We start from the raw sequence: 23,315 nt of genomic DNA, 5'->3' as shown, positions 1-23,315 counted from the left end.
TACTTTAAGGGTTTCTTCTTTCTTGTTGAATTTGTCTGGGTGTTTATGGAGTTCAATGGCTTCTCTGTGCATTCTGACCTGATAGTTGTTGGCATGCCCCAGAATTTCAGTGTTTTAAACAGCATTTTGTGCCCAGGATGGTTTATAATGTGTTCTGCTATTGCTGATTTTTCTGGCTGATGCAGTCTGCAGTGTCTCTTATGTTCCTTGATTCATGTTTGAACACTGCGTTTCGTGGTCCCTATGTAGACTTGTCCACATCATACGCAGTCAACTCTTGTGGCCACAAGAAGGTCCCTCCTGTCCTTCACTGAGTGAAGCATTTGCTGGGTTTTCTTGGTTGGTTTATAAATCGTCTGGAAGTTGTGTTTCCTCACCAGTTTCCCTATTCTGTCTGTGACTCCTTTGATGTATGATAAAAATACCTTCCCTTTGGGTGGTTGTTTGTCTTCACTTTTATGGTTTTTCCCTTACCTGGAAGAGCCATCAGCCATCACTTCTCCAGCAAATTCTGAATCTCTGTTTAATTAGCAGAATGTGGAAAAGCAACTTCTGGGGGGATTGAGGTCCAAAACACACTGCAGAAATAATCCACTTTGAGACCAATTTAACTGCCCTAGTTCAACGCTAGGAAATTCTGGAAACTGCTGGATTCCGGAAATATTTAGCCTTCTTTGTCAGAAAGCCCTGGGGCCACAATAAACTACAATTCCCAGGATTCCCTAGCACTGAACCAGGGCAGTTAAAGCGGTCTCAAACTGGATGATTTCTGCAGTGTGTTTTGGACATGAGTCTCCCAGATTGCCTCAGATAGCATACGAGTTGCAGTCCAGGAAAGGAACATTTTAAAGTGCCACTTTTATAAGGCTTGTAATTCTGATATCCACTAGAGGGCAAGCAAGTATTAAGCAATAATAAATAGCTGAATTGTACCAATCATCTTGAATTGTACCAATCTTATTTTTCTCACTGGACCAAACTCTGTTGCTTCATCCCTAACCAGGCTGAGTAGGCTGCTGGACCTGGATGAAACAAGGCCAGTGAGGTCTGTCTGTCTGTCTGTCTATCTATCTATCTATCTATTTGTCATCTACCTATCATCTATCCATCCACCTATCACTTTATAACCCACCTTACACCCCAAGTTGGGACTCAAAATGGTTTGCAAGATAAAAAGAAATACAAGTAGCATTATATATCTTGGATCTCCCTTATCCAAAATGCTTGGGACCAGAAATGTTTAGGGTTTGGGAGTTTTTTGGATTCTGGAATATTTCCATCTACTGAATGAAATATCTTGGTGATGAGGCCCAAGTCTAAACATGAAATTCATTTACGTTTCATATATAACTTCTACACATAACCTGCAGAGCTTTTTATATACAACATTTTAAATAATTTTGAGCGTGAAACAAAGTTTGTCTCCACTGAGCCATCCGAAAGCAAAGGTGTTGCCATCGCAGCTACTATGTGGATCATTTTGGATTTTGGAATATTTCAGATTTCGACATCACAGATAAGGAAGACTCAACCTGTACAAAAACAAAAACAAACAAACCAGGAATTACTACTAACAGGGACTAGTCCCCAACTAATAGCTCCTTTCCTCCTTCCTATAATTACTTTTGTGCCACCTTTTTTCCAGAACTGAGATCCACACCACCGTACAACTTTTTTAAAAAAAAGCAAGCACAAATACACACGCTGTAGCCATGATCACATAGAATAAATATTTGCAGTTGTTATCTGCAATAAATTTGGCTTCAACATAGGGCAACCCTAGAAATGAGAAGAGAGCCAGTGTGGTGTAGTGGTTTGAGCGGACTAAATCTCTGGAGATCAGAGTTCGATTCCTCGATGAGACATTGAAACCCACTGGGTGACCTTGGGCGAGTCACACACTCTCAGCCCCAGAAAAATCCAGCGATTGGTTTGCCTTAGGGCCTCCGTAAGTCAGAAACAACTTGAAGGCACACAACAACAACAAGAAGAACAAGGAATGAAATGAGAGACCTCCAAGTCCTCTTATCAACTGCCCTGCTCAGGTCTTGCAAACTCAGGGCAGTGGCTTCCTTAATGGAGTCTATCCACCTGTAATCCACCTCTTTCCCTACTGCCTTCCACTTTCCCAAGCATTATCATCTTTTTCCCTGAACATAAATGTATGCCAGCGTAATGATGCCAGAAGCAACAGTGACAGAACCATTGTGCAACCAACGCCATGGCCTTGAGCACACCCATTGTGCCCTGAAGAATGAGCTCACCGCTTATCATATCAAAACGTGAGAGATAAGGTTCTCTGGGTGCTTGCAAAATCACTGGCTGCACTGCAGACAACACCTACACAATTTCCGGTGCATTATATGACTGAAGCACAATTTAAACAGGCTAGAATATTATGTAGAGCCAGCATGATGTGGTGGTTTGAGTGTTGGAACTAAAGCTGCTGCCACACTGCAAAATGAAAGCAGTTTCAAACTGCTTTAACTGTCATGGCTCCATCTTATGGAATCTTGTGGTTTGTTGTGGCACCAGAACTCTCTAACAAAGAAGGTGAAATATCCCAGGAAACTAGAAATCCCAGAATTGCATAGCAATGAGTAATTGCCATTAAAACTGTGTCAAATTGCAGTGTAGATCCAGCTGCGGACTGCAGGAGACTAGGGTTTGAATCACCATCCAGTCCTATGGACCCAGCAGGTAGGATTTCTGGATTCTAATTCTACCAGGCCCTGAGGTTTACTGGCCAAAACCTGAGTCCTGGAAACAGCCTTTGATGATATCATTTAGCATTATGCATTAAGTGCCAACCAGAGTTGCTCACAGATATCATTCAAACAGGGAGGGAGGAGGTTGAAGGAGAGCATCTTTTCCTGTTTTGAAATTAAGATAGGCATATTAGCTGCAGGGGCTGTCTAAATACTGACTATAAGTTGACCTCATGTATAAGTCAAGGGTTGGTTTTGGGGCCATATTATAGATTTTGTTATGACCCATGGATAAGCTGAGGATAAAACTTAGGGGCATGTAACCAAAGATCTAAAGGATGAAGCAAAGGAAAAGAATACCAAAGAAATTGCAAAATTCCAGCAGGCATTACTGTTTGTGCTCAGACTAAAGGCTAGATGGATGAGAGAATAGAACAGGATCAGTGTTTTCTGAGCAGATTATGCTCTGATGTTTTCTTTTTTAAATAAGAGTTAAAGTGCAGTACGTACATTGATCCATGGATAAGTCAGCTCACGTTTTGGGGGTCTATTTTTTGACTAAAATGTCTAGATTTATACATGAGTATATAGTACATAGAGCTTGTCTATGTGGACAAATTCCCCCAGGTTCACTGTGTCCTGTTTACATGTCGCTGGGCCAAAACCCGTAATCAAGTTCAAACCCAAATCTTCATGACACCCGTACCCAATTTGGGGCTTCCTCCCCTTAACCTGCATTTAGATAATTAACTTTTTGCTTGGGGTTTTTGGCTCCCTTTGCAGCATTGATGGTGGCTGCCTTCACTCATGGTCACTGCAAACTGCCCTTTGTTGCACCTGTGGGTGCAAGTCCATGTCAGTTCAGGAGCCCAGCATCAATAACATGCCTGGGCACCTCAGTCTGACCTCAGGAGCAGTGCTGGGTGACAAATGGGAAGACAGCCATCTGTTGTTTGCTGCAAGAGCCAAAAATCCACAGAAAAAGAGAGCCAGTAATGAGGGAATTCAGGGTCAGGATACTTCGGGAGCACAGGGGAAGAAGAGACTCGATTCAGGAAGCCACAATGGCTGTCCTGAGTTTGCAAGACCTGAGCAGAGTGGTTGAGGATGGGGACTTGGAGGATTCTCATTCATAGGATCACCATCCATCAAAGTTGACTTGAAGGCAGCTGATAACAACATGTTGCTGTATTATCAGTGGAACATAAACCATTGAATTTGAGCTCTACAGAAAAGCTGGTGATTGACTTCGTTGTTGTTGTTGTTGTGTGCCTTCAAGTCATTTCTGATTTATGGCGACCCTATCATTGTGGCGACTGATTGCTTCACCTGTCGTCCCAGGTGGATGTGACAGCCAGGAGTGCCCACTATCAGCTCCGGCTGATTCGCCAGTTACGACCCTTCCTGGAACGGGAAAACCTTGAAACAGTTGTACACTCCCTGGTAACCTCTCGTCTCAATTTCTGCAGTGCGCTCTACGTGGGGCAACCCTTATGCCATGTTCGGAAGCTGCAACTGGTCCAAAACATGGAAGCCAGATTGGTGACTGGGAGTTCCAAGTTTGATTCTATCACACCCATTTTAAAATCCCTTCACTGGCTGCCTATTAGCTTCTGGGCAGAGTATAAGGTGTTGGTTATTACCTATAAAGCCCTGCATGCCTTGGGTCCAGCTTACCTGAGGGAATGCCTCCTCCCATATAATCCTTCCCACACTCTCAGGTCCTCTGGGAAGAACCTACTGCAGTTAGAGAGAACTAGACTGGTAACTACTTCCCAGAGGACGTTTTCTGTTGTCGCTCCAAAAATCTGGAACGATCTGTCAGACGAGATCCGCCAACTAACATCCTTGGAGGCCTTTAAGAAGGCAATAAAAATGGATCTCTTCCAGTGGGCCTTCCCAAATTGATCCCAGGGTTCTGTTTATTCCAGCATGCTTTATTGCAGCATAGATTGAGTGATTGATGATTAATTGATTTATCTGTGCTGCAATAAAGTACCCAGCTGCAGAGATATGAATCAAAACAAAAACGATCAGATGATGCCAAGCTTAAGCCAACACACTAAAGATCCAAATGATGCAATCTGTGTGCCAGGCTTGGAAACACTAATTTTTCGGAAGACATCTCTGCAACTCCCGCACCCCATCTGCCAAACTGGGGGATTCTGAGTTATAATTCCCCAAAGCTAGTTTTACTAAGATCTGCCTCTCCAGTTCTCCAGCCAAGCCCTCCAAAGGTTTTCTAGAAAACAATTGCACAATTCCCTTCTCCTTCTCCATCTCCCTTCTGGTCTGAGCCCATCCCTGTTATTGGATTCATCTGTTGTGAATCACAAATGATTTATCGTATTTCAGCTCACTTCTACCCTGGCCCATCTCCAAAGGGGCAATCGCCTTTGGGACAGAGTGTTATCTTTGAGGAGTTGCCAAAATAACCTTGAACAAGTTGCTATTTGTTCAGGAACATCACTGACTTTGAGGCCCTTCCCATTCACTTCGGCCCTGGTTCTTGTCTTTCTCATGCTAAGAGTTTCCCAGCATCTGTCTACACTTCCAGCGGTCTGTTACCACTTAAACTGCCATGGTTCTCTGTCCGACATAATTTTGGGATTTCTAGTTTGGTGAAGGTCCTTAGACTTCCTTGTTAGGAAGCACTAGGAGTCACTAGAGAGCCTCGCACAATCAACCTGCATCAAAGCAGAGAGAACTTTCAAACACGTTTTCTGCTCCAAAATGTATCTTCTTCACAGTATTTTGGTGCAAATGAATTTTTTCTAGCGAAGTCCCCAAATACGAATAGTGCTCAGACATTGTGCTAAGACCCTTGCAAAGAGGGCATAGCTGGAATGAATTATTCTTGCATGTAGGAATGAAATAATAAATAAAGATCTACATCCCTCTTTTCATGGCATCCTAAAACCGCTGCCTGAGGCAGATTTATTTATTTATTGTTATTTTTTTTTTAAATTATATGCCACCTTTCTCCTATATTGGACCCAAAGTGGCTCACAATGTCACACTGTACCAACCTGAATGGGGAGAGGTTGGTAAGAAATAAATATTGTTGTTGTTGCTATTGTTGGACTAGGCATGGACAGAACCTCCTGCTACACCAGGCCCAAGACTTTTTGCTGCTTGAAGTAAAACACATGGCAATGGACCTTGCCCATTTTCATGTACAGAAGCTAACTGGACCGCAATTGTTGCAATGAAATAGTTCTGTCTGCATCTGCACTGCAGAAGTAATGCAGTTTGATACTACTTTAACTGCCATGGTTCGATCCTATGAAATCCTGGGATTTGTAGTCTGTTGTAGCTCTCTGACAGAGAAGGCAAAATATCTCACAACAGTATAAATCCCAGAAGTCCATGGCACTGAACTACAGCAGCTAAAGTGGTGTCAAACTTTTTATTTCTGCAGTGCAGATGCAGCCTTCTTGGTGCATCCCAACTAGAGTAGGTCCTTTGACTCAGTTGTTCAATGGTGAGTAAACCCAATTAATTGAATAGCTCTACTCTAGTCAGGACTAGAGGTACATCTACACTGTAGAAATAATGCAGTTTGACATCCCTTTAACTGCCCCGGCTCCATCCTACACAGTCCTGGGATTTATAGCTTTGTGAGGCACCAGCACTTTTTGGTAGAGAAAGCTAAAGATCTTGCAAAATTACAAATCCCAGGATTCCATAGGATGGAGCTACAGTACTTGAATTGCTGTCAACCTGCATTAGTTCTACAGTGTGGATGCACCCTAACACTACAATGTAGCTCCTACTTCTCTCTCTCTTTCGTTTTTAAAAAGAGAATCCTCATTTTTCTTTCCAGCTTGTGTTAGCCAAAAGACAATCAAAATCCCTCATCCAAGAGTTCATTGTCTATGGCTCTCATTGCTGGCAATTTATTGTGGTGACAGAAAGACAAATGGAGTTGAATTTCTCCCAAAAAGCCGCTTTGGTGTTCCAGAGGGAGATGTTGGCCAGAGCTGAGGAATTAAGAAAGTGATGACAAATATACTGCCCGTCTCCTTCAGCAAATGAGCAAAATTCATTTCCAGCAGGAGCAAAACAAGAGGCGCACTTGTAATCCTTCCTTGGCAGCGATGGTGTCGTGGCAGCGAACGTGGCTAAATTTGGAATTTGGGTTGCATTAAGTAACTGAGGCTTTTACAAGCTCGGCTGTCTAATATTTAGAGTGGAGCTGAACTGGTTAGGAACAAGAAGACATGCAAATCAACAACGTCTAAAAAATATATTGTGCGGTTTACGCAGGGGATTCCCAAATCCTGGAAAAGGGATGAGCAGGCAGTTGTTGCCTTGTGGATTCTCTTTGGCCCACGACTTCCATTAGTCCATAGCCAGCCAATAGTGAGGGATTATGGGAGCTGCAGTCTAAAAAGGATACAGTAGGCAACAGTCCCCTGTCTTATACTAGACAGTGGATCTCAAGCCATTCCTATCCTGTCTCACTAATCCTGGCTGTCTGGTGTCTCCCAAGGCAAAGCAAGGGATCAGGTAGCTGGCGGAAAGTATTCTTGGCTAAACGGTGGTTCCATTTCAGCTTGGCTGCAAGGTCTCATGATGTAATCCTTGCTTATGTCTGGAGATGTTAAAAAATTCAAGGTTGGGGACGATCCAGTCTCCTCGGTGCTGTTGTTTATAGAAGGAATCAGCTGTTTTTCCCTGGGTTTCCAGCACATCTGCCTCCCAGCTTTGCCTCTTGAAAGCCATCTGAGGCAAAGGCTTGACTCTGCTTCTGCAGAACAAAAAAAGCCCTACGAAACAATGTTCCAAAAAACCCCAAGACCCCTGCCTGCATTGATCTAATTCACTCTTTTCCCCCCTCCCTCTCAACTCTCCCCTTTGTCTGCCAAAAACCAAAGCCAGACTGAGGTCGATCACAGCTGACATGAGAGATGTATGCAACTCTATGGTCCAGAATCATACATAATGTGGTAATTCAGCAGTTGAATATCTTCCAATGGTCAGTGGCATCATTGGGGTTGTGTGGACTGCACTGGGTGATGCTCTTTCAAGCCCTTCTCTCATTGTGGGGCGATGCATAACAGGGGTTGAACTTGATGGCTCTTGAGGTCTCTTCCAACTCTATGATTATGTGATTTGAAATAAATAACCCTGCCTTTCAAAGAAGAAGCACCATGCTAAACAAGGGAAGAAGATAGAATTCATGTGAGTCTGTGGAATCAGTATGCAGAGAGATCTTATAAGACCTTTGAGACTAAGGTCTCATTCCCACTACAGTACTTTTTAAACCAGTTTGCAAATCAGTTTGAAGTGGTTTAAATGATTCTGGTTTGCACTTGAACCAAATCGCTGAAGCAATTCAGAGAGGGGGGGATGCGCTAGACCCATTTAACCTGTGTCTTGTTTTATGCTGATTTTTTCCACATATTTTTTGAAAATCGACCCCGCACAAGTGTGAACCAGATGTGGATTTCAAGAATCGATTTGAAGAAATCGGATTAATGAATCAATTTGTGTCATTGTGAATGCCATACGGATCAGAATCGGTTTACTGTGATGTGATAAGGAGTTTCCAAGTGGGGAAGCGGAAATTAACAACCTGTGTTTGCCCACCTTCAACCGCCCTGCTCTCTTTTGGCCCAGCACCGGAAGTACGTAAATGCGATTGCAGTGATGGACAGAGAAAAAAAATCCCACTGAAAACACTTCAAATTGAACCGATTTATTTGCCAATGTGAACTACAAGGGGGTTATTTTGAGAGACTCCCGCAGGAAATGGTATAAATTGAATCGATTCATTTGTCAATGTGAATCACAAGTGGGTTACTTTATTTTGTTTTACAGCAAGAAAATGCGATTGGGGCAAATGTAGTGTGAACCACACTCCGCTGCCAAACCGATCCACTGATTCAGATCACAAAGTGATTTATTTATAAGTGGGAATGAGGCCTAACTAAAGAAAGAGGTTGGCAGCATGAGCTTTCGTAGACTTGAGTCTGCTTCCTGAGAGGCATTCAATGGATGCAGCTGAAGAAAGAGACTTAAGTCTATGAAAGCTCATGCTGCCAACAAATGAAGAAGATAGACATACATGCAAGATTTTAAGGCAGGACACTCACCCTGGATTCCTCCGCTTCCCCCTGAAGACTGGAAAATAGGGCCTTGGCCCTTAGTCTCCAGTCCAGGCCTGGAGATCTGGGAACCTCACTGAAACCCTTTCTGGTTTGTACATTACAGAGACAGATGTCTCTGCTAGAGTGATTTGATTCTCCTGGTACGTCCACTTCTTCTTTTCATGTTCCCGCTGACCTTCAGGAGATTCTGTCTGTTTACATTCCCAGCCTTTCAAATGCCGCTGGGACGAAAGCATGAAGCTTAAAAGAGGTTGACAGAGTGAGGAGTGAAGAGGACAGGTTGTTGTTATGACGCAAGAGTCTTCTCCATCAGCAATGACAGGTTCATTTCCATCTATCCCTTTTGGAGACTGACTTGAGGTCAGCTAGGGGAAATAGTCATGGTTGCTCTGCATGGGCTTTGCACAGAACCTGGAAAAGCAGTTCTTAAAGACAGTGGCCTCTGTAGTCTATATCAGCTACTTAGGGCCTTGACAAGCACTAAATGCCAGCTTCGGGGCAGAGTCATGCATTTATGGGGAGTCCTGGAGCCAAACCACCATGGATACATCTTTCAAGGATACAGTACTTTGGTTGTATGTTCCTGCAGCCCACAGGGGTTAAACGGGTTGGTCCTTGTGGCCCCTTTGAATTCTTTAAACTTATGATTCTCTGTGTTACAATGAACTGGAATCCAGAGGACGCCAGTTGCCAAATTGTAGCCCAGATTATCTGAATTGCATTGTGTCTGCATATACCTTTTTCCTTGCACCTCAGCCATCTAAAGTTCTCAGTTGCAACCTGGCAACCTCAAAGCACCCTTGTAAAACATGGGTCCCATGAGAGCCAAAGAGAAGGACAGGGAAGAAAACCAGTCCCATGGAAACTCCATTTATAGAAACAAATCTGGCAAGTGTCTGGTTTATTGGATTATTTCTTCCCATGGCCCAAGCTGTGTGATCTGTTTTTGCTTTCTGCTCCCAGGTTGCCATTAAAGAGAATGTCATTCTTATTACCATCAATGGTTTATGGAAGATTTTGAGAGGTCTGATCCTATAGGGAACTTTTTTCAGTTTTTTTTACAAAACTCTTTTATTGACTAAAGTGATGGGCTGAGAAAAAACAGAACTTTCTGGAAGGAGCCCAGCCTCTTAAAGCATCCGGGCATATTTATAAGCGTGTGGATGGATGGCCCTATTTTAGGGGATTAGATGTACTTTTCAAATACAACCAAGGGTTCCATCCAAGCAATAAAGCTGCCATGTTGAGTCAGACTAGAAGGACCTCTGATCCGTCACTGTGCAGTAGTTGTAGCTCCATCCTCTGGAATCCTGGGATCTGCAGTTTCACAAGGTCTGTAGCCTTCTCTGCCAAAGTGTACTGGTGTATCACCAAACTACAAATCCCAGGATTCCACAGGATGGAACCATGGCAATTAAAGTGGGGTCAAACCACATTATTTCTACAGTGTGGATGCACCCTAGGAGTAACCAGAGGTAACCAGAGTTGAAGCCCTGGGGTCACCAGAGGCCAAGTCAATGCCTACATCTTATTTTCTCCCTAACCATCTATCTTGCAAGGTCAAAGTCAGGGTTGGGGATCATGCAGCCTTCCAGATGTGGCTGGATCACAACTCCCAGCAGGTCTTTCCAACATCACCAATGTTGGGGGACGCTAGGAGTGGCAGCCCAACAACATCTGGAGGTCAACATGATTGCCACAGCTGGCCTAAGAACCTTTGTAACCTTCTTTGGTTGGGGGCTAGGTGCCTTGGGCCCCACTCAAGCCATAGGGCCATTGCAGACTGCATCTCCCATCAGTCCTAGCCAGCATAGCAGAGGGTGAGTGATGATGGGAGTTTCAGTCCAACAATACCTGGAGAGGCCACAAGTTGTTCAAGTTGGCTGAAATAAAACAGTTTTGAGCCAACGTGGCCTAGTAGTTTGAGCACTGGAATCTAACTCTGGAGACCAGGGTTTGAATTCCAGCTCAGCCATGTAAACCACTGGGTGACCCTGGGCAAGTCACACTCTCTCAGCCTCAGAGGATGGCAATGGCAAAACCCCCTCTGAACAAATCTTGCTAAGAAAACAACATGATAGCCCTGTTGAAATATTTGATGGGATATCATACTGAAGATAGAGCAATGGCCTTAGGATCGCCTTAAATCGGAAATGATGTGAAGGCACACAACAGCAAGATGACGCTTTAGTGTTTCTTCCTCATCACGCTGTGATGTCAGTGATCCCTGCTCTTCATAAAATGTTCCAGGGGAAACATAACATTCCCAAGCCAATAAGTACAAGTACACTACCCTGAGGCAAAAGAATCATCGAATTGTAGTTAGATGGAGGTTTTTCTCAGGACATGCCAACACTTGGTAGTCATGTTCCTTCTGCCATCTTATTGCGAGTGCTGAGAAATGCATCTTTTCCCGTCACACACCAAAAAACCCTGTTAATACTGTGTTAGTCTCCTGGGTCAGGTTTCCTTGATGTGCTAAGAAGATTTCCCGAAAGAACCACGTCAGGGGACAAATCGGATTATCCTCCCCTTGAGTCAACACAAGTTGGGGAAGAGTGGCAATAAAAACATTACCCTTTAGGAAAGGGCCAAATTGACCCAAATTCTTGGTCGATTACCCACCGGCACAGGCTCATGCCTCCAAAAGACAGAAATACAAGACCAGGGACTCCTGGATGCTGCTGCTGCTGACATCAGAGCTGTCTCCTTTGCTATTTATAAAGAGCATCGTTAACCTTTGGGCCTAATACCATTGCTAATTTTAGGCAAATGGTTTCTCCGTGGCATTTGAGGGTGTGACTAGGAACAAAAGCATGACCACTAATCTGGACACTTTCACAAGCTGAGAAATACAGGTCATCTCAACCCATACTATGGCATGAGAATGGAGAATGATTTCACACAACGGTGCTGAACTCGCACTTGATGGTTGCATGGGAAGGATCTGGCAAGACCCTGAGAGATATGTTTTACAGGCTTCCTGTAGAATCATAAAATCATAGTGTTGCAAGAGACCCCAAGGGGCACCCAGCCCAACCCCTTGCCATGCAAGGAGACACCATCCAAGCACTCCCTGTTACAGATGGCCATCCAGCCTCTGTTTAAAAATAGTCTCCAAGGAAGGAAACTCCATCACTCTCCGAGGCAGTGTCTTCCACTGTCAAACAGCTCTTATTGTCAAGAAGTTCTTCCTAATGTTGAGCTGGACTGGAATCTCTTTTCCTGTAGCTTGCATCCATTGTTGTTCAGGGTCCTATTCTCTGGAGCAACAGAAAACAAGCTTGCTCCCTCCTCAATATGACATCCCAAATATTTAAATACGGCTATCACACCCCCTTTTAACCTTCTCCTCCAAAGGCTAAACCAGTCACTCCTCAAAGGGTTTGATGGTTTCCAGACCTTTCAACATTTTGGTCACCCTCCTCCGGACACAGTTCCAGCTTCTCAACATGCTTTTTGAATTGTGGTGCCCAGAACTGGACACAGTATTCCAGGTGAGGTCTGACCAAAGCAGAATAGAGTGGTACTATTGCTTCCCTTGATCTAGACACTATACCTCTATTGATGCATTGGCATTTTTAGCTGCTGCTTCACACTGTTGACTAATATTCAACTTGTGGTCTACTAGATCCCTTTCACATGTACTTGCTGTCAAGCCAGTTGTCCCCCATCCTATATCTTTGCATTTATTTGTTTGTTTTGGTCTAGTTGACTTGTATTTCTTTCTTGTTCTTCCTGTAGATAAGGCTCCTTGTCATAAGCAGCAGAAAATGCTCAAGAAATTAAATTGGATATACCAATAGCAATAGGAAGGGTAAATTCAACCCCCTTCTTGGGAACTTTCGAGAGCTCTTTCTTTTTGTGGATCGTGAACTAAGACAGATCTGCATGAGATTTCCTGCATGGCAGGGGGTTGGACTGGATGGCCCTTGTCGTCTCTTCCAACTCTATTATTCTATGAGTCTATGATTCTTTTCCTGTTATTGCCAATCAGTGATCAATATAAAAGGCTATTTAAAATGTGGGAGCTGAATTAAATAAAATATTGCATGGGATTCATGTTTGGTTTGCAGCCCAGAAAATGTTTGCATGTACCTGAGCTCTAGTTTACAGTCAAGCAAGATGCAACATGGACCTGACCTCAGGTTTACATCCAAGGAAGCTTTTGCGTGCATCTCAGGTCTGGTTTGCAGCCTGGCAAGGTGTACCATGGAACTGGCTTCTGGTTTGCAGCTTATGAAGCTTTTGCATATAACGGAGGCCTGTTTTAGTCGCAGGAGGTTTTGTGTGTAACTGAGCTTTGGTTTGCTGCCCAGGAAGATTTTTGTATGTGCCTGAGCTCTGGTTTGCAACCTTGCAAGGTGTAATATGGAACTGACTCCTGGTTGCATCCCAGGAAGCCTCTAAGGTCCCAGTTTGCAGCCCAGAAAGATTTCTCTGTAAATTAATTCTGGGTTGCAGCTGAGAAAGCTTTTGCATGTACCTGAGCAGTCTGGGTTGCAGTCTGGGAAACGGTACCATGGAACTCAACTAGTTTGCAGCCTAGAAAGCTATTGCTCTGGAGCTTACTTCTGAGTAGACAGTGCACACCGAATTGACCTGTGCTTCTTATGGTTGGTAGGAAAATGTCTAAAATTGGTAAGAATTACAAAGACCTCCACATGCTTTGCTTTGGTACCAGTGCTACTTAGTTCTGTTGGAATGAAGCCCTGAATCAAAAAATAAACATGTTTCCTAGCCTTTCTCTGAGCCATAAACAGGTCCTTCTTCTGTCCTGGGTGCAATAAACATGAGTTGCATATACGATGCTGCAGATGGGTCTACGTTAAATAGATCTCTCCTTTGGCTCATTTTTCTTATGCAACACAGCCATAAAAAGGAGAGTTGGATTTGATATAGTCCTTCGTAATCTCTGGCTGTCATGGGATGCCAAAAAGCAATCCCTCTGGATTTCTTGCAGAGCGAAACATCTCTTTCCCCAGGGAAGATTCCCCAATGAATTGTTTTAAGACTGTGATTGCCAACTGCCAAGGACTGCTGTCAAATCCAAGCAGGGATCAATTTTACAGCTTCTCCGTTTTGATGGAGACAAACATCACGTTGCAAGCCGCCTCAAGCCCTCCTGTTGGGTGTGGAAAAGTATGATAATTGCCCTGTAATAAAGAAAGTTCATTTAAGGGGAATGCCCCTAAAGCTCAGCAGCAGACCACTTCTTTGCATGCAAGTAGTTCAAACCCCTGGTGTCTACAGTTTGAAAAATTTCAGTTAGTCAGAGGTCTGGGAGAGCTACTAGGAGTGGGATTCAGAGCTTGGGAAACGTCGAGAAAATAAGAACTTTGTACAAGGGGGATTAGGACGAAGAGTGCAAAGTGTTCATTACCTTCTTGGCCTCTTATGCTAATGTTCTTGCCTTATTTTTCTCAGGAACCTGTGCAGCTTCAGCAGATGCTAAATTCTGGACTTAGAATCATACAATCATAGAGTTGGAAGAGACCACAAGGGTCATTTAGTCCAACTCCCTGCCATGCAGGAACTCTCAATCAAAGCATCCTCATTGACTGATGGCCCTGTGGCCTCTGCTTAAAGACTTCACGGGTATGACCTTGGCACTTGGACATGAAGGGAGGATTGGCATTTAGGGAGGAACGTGTACCAACCAGTTGTTAAGGCACATCCCGTTGAGACATAAGCATAGATAATTGTCGATCAGAATAAACAACATTAATTGGTTGGTTTAGATGAAGAGCCTAAACATAGGTGCCATTAATTGGAAGCACATGTCCAGCAGATGGCAAGTGTCATGGAGTGTGCTCATACTCCAGAATGATGTCTGCCTATTAACAAATAAACCCCAAAAGTTCCCCTATAGAAATGCACCAAGAGAACTTGCTGCAGACTTGGAGGGCAAGCAAGGTGTTGCACATTTTCGGCTTGGGTTATCTCTGCTGTTGCTTCTCTGAGCTTTCAAGAACTGATTGGAGACGTGAGTGGTTCTGTTGGACTTGAGACTTGACTTTATTTAACACCTGTAAGTTTCACCTCTTATTTAATAAATCTGATCCACCTTGCACCCATTGGCAAGTTTATTGCCTCCGTACCCTCAAAGGAACATTAACAATCCAAGTTACACAGATGACACAATGCTACTAGCAGAAACAAACAAAGACCTGGAGCAATTCCTGAAGAAGGCCAAGGAGGAAAGTGCCAAGGTAGGCTTAATAGTGAATATAAAGGGGGGGGGGGGAAATGGCCAGGGAAGATTTACGAGAATAAATTTGTCCCTAGACAAAGAGAAAATTGAAATTAAGCCATGCAGTTGTAAAAGAAAAAATGCTTTTACAGGTATTTGGTCAGCTGATGTGTTTCTGGAAAACCCTTCTTTTTAATGCTAGAAACTGTGGCCACAACAACATAAAAAGAGAAACAGAAGAATTAGCTTATGAAGAAGGGTTTTCCCAAAACGTATCAGCTGGCCAAATAAAAGCATTTTTATTTTTTTTATTTTTGCAACAGCACGGCTTAACAACGTTTTGTTCCACACAAACATCGAAGTATATCTCCCATTTCCCAGCATTTTATGGTGTTTTTCCCCCTTTCAGTACCATACCTTCAGTCCAGAAACAACTGAACGGCTGCATGATTCCAACGCTGTCCTGTTCGTTAGTCCTTCCCTATTAGAGACAATCCATTAAAATCAATTGCTCAGTTGTACATCTACACAGAGGTAACTCCCATGGATTCAATGACAATAGGATTGAGGCCTTAATGTAGAGATGGGAAATGCTTGACCCTCCAGATGTTGGTGGATTGCAAATCCCAGTAGCTCAAGCCAATACAGCCAAAGGTCAGGAACACAGGGGTTTGCAGCATATCCCCTTCCATTTCATAAATCAAAGTCAGGACGCATGTGGCCAAGCAACATCATAATGTGGTCAAGAGGGTCAAAGTAATAAAATAATAATAATAATAATAATAATAATAATAATTATTATTATTATTATTATTATTATTATTTATATCTCACTTCTCCAAAGGATCGAAGCGGCTAACACTAAAACCTCCATAAAATACAGTAATCACTTATTACCATTATATCTCAAACCCTTCCTAACCCTCCCATCCACAATAAAATACAATTAAATTATTGAACAATTATTAAAATACAAGGCAAAGGCAGTTAGGGCAGTTGTTGGTTGATTAAATATGAGGTTGCTAAAATGTTAATCTGGGAAGGCCTGCTGGGAGAGATATGTCTCGATTGCCTTTTTAAAGCAATCAAGATTAGTGATACATTTAATCTCCTCCGGCAGGCTATTCCATAATTTGAATAATAATGAGGAAGAACACATAAGCTGGGAAAGAGTGCAGCAGTTTGCTTTTGCCTTTGTCTGTTGGGAAGGGGAATATTCTGCCCTTCTTCTCCTCTCCTCTCACCTGAGTTAAATTGAATGAGAGCTCATTTTTGCACTTTGAACTCAGTTTGCAGTTACTAAAGTAAGTTGAGGACAAATGGGGAAGTGGAAGAGAGAAACCAGGACATTTTAAAAGTAGTTGAAAAAGTGGAATGAAAAAGAGGATTAATTGGGCCTGTCCCTGCCAAATAGGGATAGTTGGAGAGTATGAAGTTGCACTTTGAAAACATTTAGAGGGCTCTGCTATTCCCACCCTTGCCAAATGTATTGTTTATATCAAACATTTCTGCTAAAATAATAACCAAGATAGCTTCCAGTCCAAAGAAAACACAATATAACAAAAGGCCACAATAAAGCAGGGACGTCATTAAGCGAGAACGACAAAAGAAGGCTGAAATTAGCTTTTCATCATGAGTTCCCAGAGGTTTGCAACAGCGCTGTTGATTTAAGGTGTAAATGTTACACAGTCTCCTGCGTTCAGAGCAAAAGTCTAACAAAGGATGCAACAATGATGACATTATGTGGTTAGGCTGGTGGAAATGGCCCAAAGACAGCAGCCAAACCTGATCAGGAAAGGAGCCACAATCAACAGATTGCAAAACCTTCTGGTCTTATTCGGGGAATCTGGTTTCAGCTTTCCAAACAAGGTAGACAAATATTTTTAGCAAAGTGTAGGGAAACAGAATTCTGCAGCGGAAACAACAAAAAAGAGGAATCAGAAGACCATCTTCTTGGTTGATCCTGACAGAGCTTTAAAAATACACATTTTGCAGAAAATACAAAATTTTCAGACTACAACTCCAAGAATCCTCCAGCCAGTTTAGGATTCTGGGAGCCGTAGTCCAAAAAGAGAACTTTTACAATCATCTGTCTCAAAAAAGGACCAGATTGCACAGGCAAAACTGACATGCATGGGATGCTTCCAGAGGTTAGAAATCTGATTTTTGTTTATTACAGTATTTTATTTTAACCCAGTCTTATGCCAGAAAGGCTCTCAGAGTGGGTTACAGATTGCTAATTTAACAGTTCCCTGTACTACTGTTACTAGAATCCCCCTGCTAATAAGGAGCCACTGGATTATGGGAAGTGTAGTCCAAAGAGTGAGTTTTCCAAACTCAGGATTGCCCACCCAAAGTCACATTGTGTTAATGACTGAGGTCTGAATGCACACCGGCTGTAGAATACTCTTCCCTTAGAAGCCAAATGGCACCAAAGCTAAGTGTCATTCTGTCATCAAATAAAAACATGTTTTTTTAGTGAAGCATTTGGAGACCTACATATATTGTTGTTTTGTGTCTTCTTGTCATTTCCAATTTATGGCAACCCTAAGGTGACCCTATCATGGGGTATTCTTGCCAAGAAGGTTTGCCTTTGCCTTCCTCTGAGGCTGAGAGAATGTGACTTGCCCAAGCTCCCCCAGTGGGGTTCAATGGCTGAGCAGGGATTTGAATGAGGGAGGCGCCTAGATCAACACTGAGTGCCTTGTTTCTGAGAGGTGGCACTGGGAGACACAGTCCTCTCTTCCCATTGAATTCATTGAGTGCAAACTACTTTTGCATTTTGAGCTCAGTTTGCAGCAATTGAGATAAGCTGAAGGTGAAAAGTGGAAAGCAAGAAACTGGAACATTTTAAAAGCAGCTGAGAAAATGGGACAGCAGAGGATGAATTGGGACTGTTCTTGACAAACTAGGGCAGTTGGTTTTCATAGAATCATAGAGTTGGAAGAGACTACAAGGGCCATCCAATCCAACCCCCTGCCATGCAGGACCTCTCAATCAAAGCCTCCCCAATAGATGGCCATCCATCCATTTTGTTTGTTGTTGTGTACCTTCAAAGTAGTTTCTGATGTATGGTGACCCATGAGGTTTTCTTGGCAAGTTTCGTCAAAGGGGGCTTTACAATTGCTATCCTTTGAGGCTGAGAAAGTGTGACTTGCCCAAGGTCACCCAGTGGGATTCCTTGGCCAAGCAGGGGTTCAAACGAGGTGCCGAGATCAACACTGGGTGCCTTGTTTCAAACCTCAGAAGTGGCACCACAGGTGACACAGTGGGATGTCTGAGTAGACAGACACCCAGTGTCGCTATGGTGTGCAGAAGAAACCCATGGCATTTCCAATGCTAGAATACTCCAGGAGTAGCCCAGAGTATTCTGGCTGGTATAGATGAGTCCTTAGTTTGCAGCAATATAGGTATGCTGAGAAGAAAGGAGGAAAGAGGGAGTAGGAGGCAAAAAACTGGGACATTTTAAAAGCAACTGGAAAAGTGGGACAGATTAATTGGGACTTTGTCCTGGGCAAACTGGAAGAATTGGAGGGTATGTGAATGAATAAAAATAAGCCATGGCCACGTGTTATTAATCACAGAACATACAGTAATAACAACTGGCTAAGCAATCAAAACCAGCTTGCCATTACCAAAGCTGGGGGTGCTTTGATTGAGAGCTCCTGCATGGCATGACTGGATGGCCCTTGTGGTCTCTTCCAACTCTAGGATTCAATAATTCCCAGATGCCTCAAGAATTAAAAGGCCATAACTTGCTCATACAGAGATCTACAAAGTGTTGCTTCTGGAGGCCAATTTGGCACTGGTTTTGCCTTGAAGTCTGGAAAGAGGAGACTGATCCCCCAACTTGCTGCAACCTTATCACCCCTGTCATTGTTACACACACACACATCTCTTGGGACACTTTATTCTTGGTACATGTGGTGTCCAGACAGGCAAGGCGAGCTGTTCTTTGCTATAAAGACACCAGCCGGCGGGTGAACCAGCTGCGGGTTGGGAGGCGTTCATGATGTCTGAAGTCATGGAGCTATTTAGTTTCTGGTTGTTAGAGCCTCGATGACTCCAGCAGGCTTCCAGCAACAAGCCCCTGGATCAACTTTCAAGGAAAATGAACATCTCAAAAGGAGTTTCTCCTGCAGCAGATCTTCTCTTCTCTGTAACATCAGCGTCTTAGAGTTAACCTGATAGCAAGTTCAGATCCTGCTAGATCCTGCTCCAGGAAGTGAGGGGTGTAGCTACTGGGAACACAGGGCCCTCCTAAATAAAAATTCTGTCCCAACCCCATGCTTTTTTATTTCATTCTCCACTTTTTGTATTGCAGAGTTATCAGGCACCAGGGACATCACTAATGGAGTGCATGGGATACGAATAGTACCAAGTGATACCCTAAGGAGGGTGACACCACTGTTCCCTAAACATCTGCCATTTGGCAGAAATGGGCTGTGGCATTCACCTGCAACCCTTTAAGATGCTGAACAGATGGGGTGAATGGAGCAAGACTAAATGAGAGGAGAAAGGAAAGGCCCCTGTTGTTTTTTTAATTTAAAATTTAATTTTTAAAAAAAAAATTAAAATTAGATTTTAAAAATTATGCTAAAATTTTATTAAATTTTATTTTAAATAGTTGCTCTCAGGCCTTGCCATTCAGCAACAGGCTAACCCACAGATTAACATGTAAATAACGTCTTCTCAACAAAGGGTCACACAGTATATATACACACTGTATGCGGCTTTGAGCTTACGCTGAACTTGTGTCACAATTTAAGAAATGGTTCACGTGCCTGTGGCATGCACACTCCCCGTGCTGTGAGCACATGCCCCATTGTTTGCAATGGGGCGCAAGCATATGCGGATTTGCCCTTATGCGGGGGGGGGGAATCTGGAATGGATCCCTCGTGTAACGGAAGGGCCCACTGTATTTACCCTACTCACTTCGATGCCAGCATTCTCTGAAGATGCCAGCCACAGATACTGGTGAAATGTCAGGAAAAACACGTCCACAGAGCCCGAAAACCCACAAAAAATGATGGATGCCAGCCATGAAAGCCTTCGACTTCACATTTATTTTAAAACACCACATTTTACCACATGTTCACTTTAACCACATGAAACTGCATACATGGAAATATATTTAGCCTGTGCGCATGAATTGTGAGTAAGGAACAGAATGCACCACTAGGGAGCGCAGGGGGTGCAGGCTAAACCAAGGTGATTTACAGAGCACCCAGAAAGGGCGCCCTGCCGGCGCCCGTGTTTGCTGTGCCAGGGAACCGCAGCGGACAAACCGTGCGATTCCCTGGCGCAGCAAAAAGAGGGTTCTTTTTGTGGCGCGGTTATAATGCCAAAAGGCGCCAATGGCGCACTTGCGGTGTCATAACCGTGCCGTGCAGACACTCAGCATCCACAACGTCAAAATGGCAGCACCCATGTAGAATGGGTGCCGCCATTTTGTACTTACTAGGTACGTACTAGGGTTAGGGTGTCCGGAAAGGACGCCCTTTCCTAACCCTAGTACGTACCTAGTACGTACTACTGGCGCGTCTATAATGCGCCCAAGTTACACCCTAAGTGGGGTGACACCACTGCTCCCCAACAGGCCACATGAAATTGTGAACATGTAAATACTGTACATTTAAGCTGTGCATATGAACTGTGAATACGGAAATGGGAGTATGGCAAGGGGGTGCAGTCTGCACCAGGTTACCCCCTAAATGGTGTTACATCATTGCTCCCCAAGTGTCTGGCAGAAATGGTCCACACGAAATTGAGCACATGTAAATACATTTAGGCTGTGTGTATGAATTGTGAATATGGAACCAGGGCCATCATTAGGGGGTGTGGGCTGCACCATTTACACCCTAAATGAGGTGACACCACTACTGCCCAAATGTCTGCCTTTTGGCAGAAACAAGCCACATGAAACTGTATACAGTACATGTAAATACATTTAGGCTGTACTGTACATATGAATTGTGAATACAGAAATGGGAGCATCACTAGGGGGTGCAGGAGGTATGGGCTTCACCAAGTTACACCCAACGTGGGGTGACACCACTCCTCCCCAAACATCTGCCTTTTGGCAAAATCAAGACACATGCAACTATTTGAAACTGTATAAGTAAATACATTTAGGCTGTGTGCATGAAATTGTAATTTGAAGGTATAATTTTAGTTTTGCTAGTTTATGCCATAGTTGTTGCCATTACATTCAGTGATATACGAGAATTATGATTTATAAGTGACTTTAGTATAAAAAACATTACTAAGGATTGGTCATGGTGTGATATGGCAGGAGGTCAATGAATTTACCACACCGGGTGACGCCAGCTTCTAATGACACTGCTGCCAGGTGCCCTACAAAAACATGTGAGTGTGTGTATATATAGCTACAGTTCTAGCATCCATGACTTGAAAATATTTTTAAAAAATATAAATTCCAACAAGCAAAGCTTGATTTTGCTATTTCATATAAGGGGCAATGTTTTCCTGTGCCATTGTGTTTAATGGGACTTGAGCATCTACCGATGAGACCCAAATCTAAACATGAAATTCATGTATGTTTCATATACACCTTATACACATAGCACAATCTTTTTAATCATTTTGTGTATGGAACAAAGTTTGTGTACGCTGAACTGTCATAAAGCAAAGGTGTCACGATCTCAGCTGGCCATGAAGAAAGTTTTTGGCTTTTGGAATATTTTGGCTTTTGGACTTCCAGAGAAGGGAGACTCATTCTGTATTTTGAAAGAGAGCAAATTCAGTGTTGTCAGTCGCCATATCGGGGGAAAGGTAGTGTTCAAATAATGTGACAACTGGATGGACAAACACCTGCTGGATCTATATTAGAGCCTATTGTTCTTGCAAGGGAGTTTGCAAACAACCCAGGAAGGTCTCTTTCTATGGGATCCGATTCCTCATCCAGTAATAATCGGTGAACCAGCACAGAGGAGCCCTTGAGTTCACAAGACCCTTGTTGGGATTAATCCTTGCTAACAGGTGAGATGGTGACCTCTCTGATCTTCCTCAGTGTGGCCTCTTTGGCCTTTACTGTTATTATTTAGTCATGGCTCAGAAGCAGGGCATCCGGCATTTCACACCAGGCCATTCCAATCCAACCCAGCCAATTGGGAATGTTGTCCTGGAATCTCTCTCTTTCTCTCCCAACATCCCATGAAAGACTCTCTTGTTCGAGTCCAGGAAGGAGAAAAGCTGCATGAAATGCAGAGACAGGTGCCTATCTTGGGCTGGCTTTTTTTTTTTTGGGAGACTTCTTTACAATATCTGTCCACATGCAGAAAGCCAGAGTAATGAATTTCAGCAAGAGAGCCAGGCCAGAAAGACAGCTCTCGCAGCCAGAGGCAAAAGCAAACTGTTGCATCATCTCCTAACATTTCTGATCTTCCTCCTTAATAACTTTTGGAATTGTGACCATACGCAGATCTTGATCGGTCACATGTGTTCCGGTTTTTATCTGTGAAATGCTGGAGGAAATAGAGTCTTCCTTGCCAAGGAAAACCCTATGAAAGTCATGCAGTTAGCATAAACCAACAGGCGATTTGAGGGCACATTTGAATGTTGGACCATGCCTCTGGAGACCAGGGTTCAATTCTCCATGGCAGGGGTTTGGACTGGATGGCCCTTGTGGTCTCTTCCAACTCTAGGATTCAACAATCTTATGATTCCCCAATTGGCCATTGAAACCTTGGCCACGTCACATATCGTCGGCCTTCAACATTTGTAGCTTTGGCTTTTGCGGATTTGATTATTCACGGATTTGATCAATATATCCTCTCTAGGAATCTCTAGGTCCTCCAGTGCAACTCTGCTGGGACTTGACCATAGTGTCACACTGAAGGACCTGGAGATTCCTAGAGAAAACATTTCTTTAGTAATTTGTAGGTCCTCTAGTACTGTTCTATGGTCAGCTTCTGCCAGGTGTTGGCCACAGAACTGCACTGGAGGACCTAGAGATTCTCAGGTTTTAAAAATAAGTATATTTTTATTTGCCTTCCCTCCACTTTTATGGGGACCTTGTGCCCCTAGCCACAGCAAAGCCCAGTGTACTCTCAGCCACAGAGGATGGCAATGGCAAACCCCCTATGCACAAACCTTGCCAAGAAAACTCCATGCTAGGGTCTCCATAAGCCAAAACTGACTTGAAGGCACACAACAAACACAACAAATGCATATCCACAGTCCTGAAAATGTGAACCTGGCTTTCCTTTAACAGCAGGCTCTGTGTGTGTGTGTGTGTGTGTGTGTGTGTGTGTGTGTGTGTGTGTGTGTGTGTGT

General features: G+C 43.5%; 1 long non-coding RNA gene across 1 annotated transcript in view; it reads right to left on the bottom strand.

Annotated features, from left to right (window-relative positions):
- Positions 1-724: 724 nt before the first annotated feature.
- Positions 725-23,315, bottom strand: part of LOC121930285 — a 35,671-nt gene continuing 13,080 nt past the window's right edge. The window contains exons 2-3 of the long non-coding RNA XR_006103904.1: positions 15,435-15,498; positions 725-1,532 (exon numbers count right to left, since the gene is read on the bottom strand). This is a non-coding gene — a long non-coding RNA (uncharacterized LOC121930285). The remainder of the gene's footprint in view (positions 1,533-15,434; positions 15,499-23,315) is intronic.

This window comes from Sceloporus undulatus, chromosome 5, assembly GCF_019175285.1.
Source record: "Sceloporus undulatus isolate JIND9_A2432 ecotype Alabama chromosome 5, SceUnd_v1.1, whole genome shotgun sequence".
Taxonomy (NCBI): Eukaryota; Metazoa; Chordata; class Lepidosauria; order Squamata; family Phrynosomatidae; genus Sceloporus; species Sceloporus undulatus.
Note: the sequence above shows the minus strand (reverse complement) of the source record. Positions and strands in the feature narration are given on the sequence as shown.